At 44.5% G+C, this 8,294-nt stretch overlaps 1 pseudogene; it reads right to left on the minus strand.

Annotated features, from left to right (window-relative positions):
• Positions 1-1,532: 1,532 nt before the first annotated feature.
• LOC141409076 (aldo-keto reductase family 1 member B1 pseudogene) lies at positions 1,533-2,656 on the minus strand (annotated as a pseudogene).
• Between the last annotated feature and the right edge of the window lie 5,638 nt (positions 2,657-8,294).

An 8,294-nucleotide genomic window follows, 5' to 3' on the forward strand; every position in this document is an offset into this window, starting at 1 on the left:
CAGAATAATCCTTTTTAGATGCAAATTTGGATATATGATTCCCCTCCTTAAAGCTTTCATGACTTCTTATTGATCTCAAGATCCAAACTCCTTGACAAGGCCTCTGCCTCCACTCTCCTCAATCTCGTGAGACCTTTCCAATCCCAAACCCTGGTCACACCAAGCCTTTCCCTGCCTCTGGCGTCCTCACTATGCCTTCACCTGGTCTTTCATTCCGCATGTTTGCCTGGTTAGCTGCTACTCACCTTCAGTACTCCAGCAAGAAGACGCGAGTGACCACCCTACCACTCCTTCCCCCACTCCAAGACCACATGAAACAGCCCCACTTTGTATTTTCCCAGCACCCAGTACTTATTCCCACTACGTGGAACATTTCTTACACTGTTACTTCTCTCTCTCTCCAACTAGATGGAAAACACTTAGACAAATGGGATCATTTCTTAATTATCATTTAACTCCAACATTTAGCAAAGTGCCTATCACACAGAAGATGGATTATGGCTATCAGAAATGAATGAACGAATAGCTCCTCTATTAGCCACAGAACTCAGCGTCACCTGTAACCTTTTTTTTTTTTTTTAACTAAAGCTATTCACTCATTCATTCATCTGATAGCGGTAAAAACACATACCATAAGATGTACCATCTTAGCTATTTTTAAGTATACAGTTCAGTAGTGTTAAGTGTATTTATATTGTTGTGAAGCAGAACTCCAGAACCTTTTCATCTTGCAGAACTGAAACTCTGTACCCACTAAACGATTCCCCATTTCTCTCCTGTCCCAGACCCTGGTAACCACCATTCTACTGCCTCTATGAATTTGACTATGTTAATACCTCCTATACTGAAATTGTTTGGTATTTGTCCTTTTATGTCTGGCTTATTTTACTCAAGGTTTATCCAGGTTGTGGCATGTGATGGGATCTCCTTCCTTTTTAAGGTTGCATAGTATTCTATTGTGTGTATATACTATATTTTATCTGTTGACCTGTGAACATCCATGAACATCATATTTTTACCTGTCTGCGACTTTTTAACCTGTCTGCGACTTTTTATGATGATTTTCTATGGTATTTGTAATTTTGGATTTTTTGCAAGTTTCTGAGTCCACAACATTCAAATATAGTATTACAAAGAATACATGTAAATATATGCTTTCTATAAATACAAAGGGCTTTTTAAAATAGAAGCTTTTGTTACTATCATAAAGTTGTTCACACTTTTTGTAATAAGAAGCTCTTTTTTAAAACATGTTTTATATTTTAACATATACTTCACTGTGTCGGTCCTTATTTTTTTTCCACAAAAATACTTTTTATCTGAGGCAAAGAGAAGTCTTGCTGAAAGGATTACAGTTCCAAGCAGCCAAAACTCAACTGTTAGTGGCACTATTTTGACCTGGTAGATTTTGCTTCTCTTTGGTCAGAAAAGGGTATTCAGGTTGTACTTTCCCCAGAGGGGCAAAAAGGAGGACAAAACAAACTGGAAGAGACTCCTACTCTGACAGGGCTCTTCAGATCCAACATCAAGCTAGACACGCCCTCGCTGGCCACTCTACAGGTTGCTATCCCACTGCTGAGTGACACAGGCCATACTACATTTGCAAATGAAAAAAAATGAGGCAGGAAACACAGGTATAGGTCACTTAGGGACGAGCAGGCATCCACAGCTTCAAAACTCTCCATGGAAGGGGTAATCCTTGTAGGAGGCACACCTCACCAAGGCACAGACCCTCCAGTTCCTGTTGTAGTTGAGTAAGGCGGTCATATCCTGGCTGCTCGGTTCAAAGTCAAAGACCTTAAAGTTGTCAGCAATGAGTTCTGGTGTCACAGACTTGGGGATCACCACCAAATTCCTCTGCATGGGGAACCGGATCAGGACCTGGGCTGTTTTTTTTTTTTTTTTTTTTAATTGTGGTTGGCTGCAATCGCCTTGATCCTGGGATCCCCCAGGAGGGAAGCTTCCTCAGGGTTGGCCCAGGGCCTGTCGGGAGTGCCGAGGGGGCTGTAGGCGGTCACCACGATGCCTTTGGACTGGCAGTACTGGATTAACTTCTTCTGAGTGAGGTACAGGTGGCACTCAATCTGGTTAACTACAGGCTTATACTTTAAGCCAGGTTTGTTTAAGAGCCTCTCCACCTGGAGATGGTTGAAGTTGGAGATGCCAATAGCTTTCACCAGCCCTTCATCTACCAGCTCTTCCATGGCCGCCCATGTGTCCAGAATGTTGGTGTCACCGGGAACCACATTGCCCGACTCATCCAATGGGAAAAATTCCTTCCCAGGCTTAAAGTCAGTCAGCCAGTGAATAAGGTAGAGGTACAGGTAGTCCAGCTTCAGGCCGCTGAGGGTCTTCTAGCAGGCTCCTTTCGCCAGACCCTTCCCATGGTACGTGCACCACAGCTTACTAATGATGAAGCGCTCCTCGAGCTTCACCTGCTCCCTGAGCTTCTCCTGAATGGCCACCCCCACCTCATTCTCATTCTGGTACACGTGGGCACAGTCAATGTGGTGCTACCCGACGCTGATGGCCACCTTCACGGCCTCAGTCACCTCGCCTGGAGGGGACTTCCAGGTGCCCAGCCCCAGGATGCGCATCTTGGCGCCATTGTTGAGCACAAGGTGGCTGGCCATGGCTGCTGCGCTCCCCAGACCCCTGCCTGGAACTGTCATCAGTCCTTATTAAAAACAAGAAAATTCTATGTAAGATTTGGTATCAATTTAATTTGTATAGAAGAGTGCATCTAATAAAATTGATCTGAAGATCAATGTATTTAACTTAAAACTTTTAACTTAAGATGGTTTTAACTTAAAACCTTTTATGCTTTTAACTTAAGAATTACTTCAGAATTACTTAAGAGCTGGCAACTAGAAACATATGTATATTTCATTCAAAGCTAAGTGTGTATCTCTTTCTGAAAGAAGGAACACAAGTAATTAATCTTGCTTTTGTTCAAGTAACAGACAGCCAGAGGAGAACATTTTTCATCCATACCTGAGATCAGGTGGGGGTGGATAGAGTTTTATGCACTAATGGTCAAATTACAGTGTAATCCATCCAACAAGACATTTAGTCATGATTTCCTCAAGGGATAAAAAAAAACAAAAAAAAATTCAGTAATAGACTCCACCATAATCCTTTCACTTTAAGGCAATTACCCACCATAGGCAAATCTTTCTTTCAAACATCTCTTCATTTCTTCTTGTTGATTTTGAGGATTTGGTCAGCGTTGTCTGGGGTTCCTTCACTTGGACATTTAGATAGAACCTCTCATTCTGCTATTGTAAGCAACAATATAATTCACTTCCTTATATCTTTGCATGTATAATAATTTTCTTAGAATAAATGACTGAATTGGAATGGCTAGGTCAAAAGGTATGCACATTTTGAGGGTTTTTATTGCAAATTGTCAAGTGGCCTTCCAGGAAGATTTTATCAAATTACTTATGACCATATATGGAAGTGCCAGTTTCCTTACCTTCTCTCTCACACCAGGTGTTAACACTTTTTTTGATGATTTATAATCAGATAGATAAAATACGCTATCTCATTGATTTAATTTGCATTTGTGTGATGAGATCGTATTTTTTCGTCTCAGACCATTGGTATTTCTTTGTGAAATGTTTGCTCATGTCTTTTGCCCTTTTAAAAATTGTGTTCATCTTTTGATTTTTGGTTTTTAAGAGTTTCTTATATAATAAGGCTATTTATACTTTGGTATAGGTTGCAAATATTTCTCCTTTCCCATTTGTGGCTAATTTTATTTATGGTGTATTTTTCTACCCAGAAGATTTGAGTACTTATGCAATCAACTCTATCAATTGTTTCATGTATCTTTTTTGACTCTGAAGTCAAGATTAAGTAACCTCCTTGTGGCAGATTCCTGTCTCATGGGGGAGCAACTTGCTTGCTAATCTCTGTGAGAACCTTGGGGCAGGGGTTGGGTGCTCATTAGAGAATTGTTTCATATTGTCTTGTGTGTCTTGGAAGACTTATCTCCTGTTCTCTGCCATGGTAACCAGTGCTATGTATAACCCTGCCTAGTACAGTGTGGTGAGGTGGGGGGCGTGCCTGTCTCTTCAGCACAAGGATACTTCCATTTCCCACTCCCAGCAAAAGCTGATCTGACCACGGAACAATGATCAAAAGCAGGAAAATAACATTGGCCAGGTGCAGTGGCTCATACCCATAATCCCGGCACTTTGGAAGGCTGAGGCAGGAGGACTGTTTGAGCCTGGGAATTTGAGACCAGCCTGGGCAACATAGCAAAACCCCGTATCTATAAAAATTTTTTAAATTAGCCAGGTGTGGTGGCACATGCCTGTAGCCCCAGCTACTTGGGTGGTTGAGGTGGGAGGATCACTTGAGCCCAGGAGAGCCACGATTGCCCCACTGCACTCCAGCCTGGGCAACAGAGCAGGACCCTGACTCAAACAAACAAACAAACAGAACCAAAAAACTCAAACCCACCAAAGAAAAAAAAAGACAAACAAAAAATTAAGGAAAATAACATTGACATAATACTATTAACAGACTTACAGATCCAGTCTGATTTTCTCATTTTCCCACTGATGTCCTTTCTGTTCCAGAATCCATTCTAGCAGCCTATGGAGCATTCTTGTCATGTCCCCTTCATCTCCTCCACTATGGAGCAGTTTCTCAGCCTTTCTTCATTTTTCATGACGATATTTTTGAACAGTCCTGGCAGTTATTTCATAGAATGTTCCTCAGCTTGAGTTTCTACGATATTTCCTCATGATCAGATTGAGACTGTGTATTTGGTAAGAATGCCATGGGGGTGAGACTGTGCACTTCTTGGTACACTGCAGCAGGGGGTCTGGGACGTCTCCGTGTTTTATTGCTGGGGATGTGAACTGTGATCACTTGATTAAGATGGTGTCTTCCAGGTGCACCACCGCATCCAGCTAATTTTTAAATATGTTTCGTAGAGACAAGGTCTTGCTATGTTGGCCAGGCTGGTCTCAAACTCCTGGCCTCAAGTGATCCTCTTGCCTTGGCCTCCCAAAGTGCTGGGATTACAGATGTGAGCCACCACATCTGGCAACTCTCCCACTGTTTCTACCAATTCTCATATACCTCTTGTAGGTAACCATCTCATTAGCCTCTGGTTTATTCTTCCTCTACTTCTTTTACAGATATGATCTCCTGCCCAATTTTGATGGTAAATGAACAGGTGCAGCAGCCAAGGCTTGAGAAGGACATGGTAACAAAGCATGCACATTTCTCAGAGATAAAGGTGTGGGTCACCCCACAGGTGAACTACTTAGACCAGGAGAGGTGTGCTAGCCAAGGGTGAGGGAATCTAGAATGGGTAGTAGGGGAGGCAGATGATGAAAACCAGCTATAGCTTTGAGGTCAGCTGTAGCAGTAGGGGCTGCCGTTCATCCTTCATCCCACTAGCTGTCCTCTTGCAGGCTTCTCCAGGAAAGGAGGCCACCCAGAATCCCAGAGAAGCTGTTCACTGATGGGATTAACTTACTAAGTATAAGTAAGAAGTGGATCTGAGTGACGCAAGAGGTGGATTGTAGCAGAGGTCATTGTGTGCCTCCTAGATCCCACATTCAGGTTGGAGGGACCCATTTCCCCGGCTGTGTTTTCTAAAGTCTCATAGGTACATAGCACAGTAATACGTATATACAACAGAGTCTTGCCAAGTGCAGTGGCTCACGCCTGTAATCCCAGCACTTTACGGGGCTTAGGTGGGAGGATCACTTGAGCCTAGGAATTCAGGACCAGCCTGGCAACATAGTGAGACCCTGTCTTTACAAAAAATTGAAAAATTAGCCAGGCATGGTGGTCCACAACTGTAGCCTCAGCTACTAGGGAGACTGAAACAGGGGGCTTTCTTAACTCGTAAGCCCAGGAGGTCAAGGCTGTAGTAGCAGGCCATGATGGTGTCACTGCACTCCAGCCTGAGTGACAGAGCAAGACCCTGTCTCTAAAGCATGCACACACACACACACACACACACACACACACACACACAGAGAGAGAGAGAGAGAGAGAGAGAGAGAGAGAGAGAGAGAATCTTCTCCATAAGAACAAATTATATGCACAGGCCAGGACTGAGACTGCAGTTTGGGGAATGGGAAGGATTTGGGTACATGGCATTGGGAGGAAATGGCCTACCAGATGGCACATCAGAATGAGGTGGGCATTTCCAGCTTTTCTTGGTCATCCTCCACCTCCCTCGCCCTAGAAGGAAGAATCTTACTCCTTCCCTCTCCCACTTCCCTCTGCCCTAGACACCCTCTGATCTCACAAGCCATTCTGGCTGCTGTGACTTTTAGTTTCATCCATCGTTCTAACAGAGATTAAGCTGCAATGTTTCATTTGCTCTTTCGGCTCTCACGTTGGCCCAGAGCTTCCCACCTATGGGTGCAGTTGGATCCTTTTCACTGTAAAAGAACAAATGCTCCGACCTCCACCACAAAGTGTTTCTAAGGGTGCCCGGCCTTAGTGAGTTCCTGGGCACCTCCCCGTAATGTACCCAGGCCATTCATATCCAAGGCCCCCAAAGTCTCCTGAGGGCCTCAGTGGAGCCTCCGCTTTAGCTCCTTCTTCACAAAGTTGATACCCCTATGCCAAGGGCACTGATTCCTGGTTTTTACAAGAATCACTTCCTAGAGGCATCAAAGTGGTTTCTGTGTTCACTCCAGTTCCCACTTGGCCAAAGGCACAGGGGATGATTCACGGAGGTGGGGGGAAAGTCACTCTCTTCGTAAGGACTACAAAACAGCACTTGTCTCTCCCCAAATCCCAGTTTCTTCTGCACCTCAGTTTCCCCCCAGAAACCTCTGCAAAGGGAAACAACAACCCCACCTTCCTCTTCCAGACAAAACCCCAACATTTATGCAAATAGACTGGTGACTCCACCTGCCAGACCCAAGTCAATATGAATCCCAGTTGAGGCTGACACAAGAACTGATTATTACCGTGGGAATCTAAACGAAAAATAAGATGAAAAAGGAGCAGTCACGGCAGCCTAGGAGTGGACGCAGATTCCTGACGCTAAGCACAGGGATTCTAGACCACAAGCCCACCCAGCCTGGCTGTGTCTCCTCAGCCCTGTCTCATCTGTTGGGCACCAGCTCCCCACTGCCCCCCTCCCCAGCCCCTTGGCTTGGTCCTCACAGAACTCCCAGAACTTGGGACAGGGCCTGGCTCAGAGCAGGAATTCAATCAACATCTATTGACTGAGACAGATGAAAGAGAATGGGAGAATGAGTGCCAGGGACAACCATGTCCCTCTGTCTGGGAAAGCTTTTCATTTCCTTCTCAGCTCAGTCTTGTGACTTCCAGGGGTTGACCTGGTGTCTGGATTTTCAGCTGAGGATGGGGCTTCCCCCACTAGGCCCAAAGATGGTGTCCTGGGCTTCTCCGTCACCCTACAGTCTCAAAGTGGACCCCTCCACCTCTCCTTCCTTCTTTCTACCCCTCTCTCCTCCTGGAGGAGCTCCTGTAGATCTACTCTCCCTCTCTGCTCCATTTCTCTGCATGATTTGGGTTTGCCTAGCAGAAGCACAGTCACCACTCGTGGACTGAGGGATGGAGTGGAGCCGGAGGCTCTTCCGCTGCGTTCTTCTTTACCCACTTGGCTAAAATCTGGTCTGGGTTGTTAATGTTTTAAAACAGTACTGTTTTGGGTTAATGTTAAGACTACAATGCATCCCAAATACTTAAAAAAATTTTCTCAGAACTATTTTATTTTTAATTAATTATTGTAAGAGACAAGGTCTCGGTCTGTTGCCCAGGCTGGAGTGTGATGGCACAATCGCAGCTCACTGCAGCCTCGACCTTCCAGGCTCAAGCCGTCCTCCCGCCTCAGCCTTCCAAGTAGCTGGGACCACAGGCACATGCCACCATGCTTGGCTAATTTTTAATTTTTTTTTTTGTAGAGATGGGGCCCCACTATGTTGGCCAGGCTGGTCTCAAACTCTTGACCTCAAGCAGTCCTCCCGCGTCAGCCTCCCAAAGTGCTGGGATTACAGACACTGTGCATGACTCAAACAACTTAAGATTTATAAAAAATTGGGAAGGCAGTGTAGATTTCTCAGTTTCACCTATTACTCACACCTTACATTCATATATTTGTTATAGTTAATGAAGATATATTGATACGTTATCATTAACTGAAATCCATTATTAAATGTTGCCCACACTTTAAATCTGGATTTCCTTAGTTTCTAATATCCTCTTTCTGTTCCAGGATCCCATCTAGGATACCACATCACATTTAGTCATCATGTCTCCTTAGGATCCTCTAGACCAGG

The sequence above is a fragment of the Macaca fascicularis genome, chromosome 19, assembly GCF_037993035.2.
Source record: "Macaca fascicularis isolate 582-1 chromosome 19, T2T-MFA8v1.1".
Lineage (NCBI taxonomy): Eukaryota > Metazoa > Chordata > Mammalia > Primates > Cercopithecidae > Macaca > Macaca fascicularis.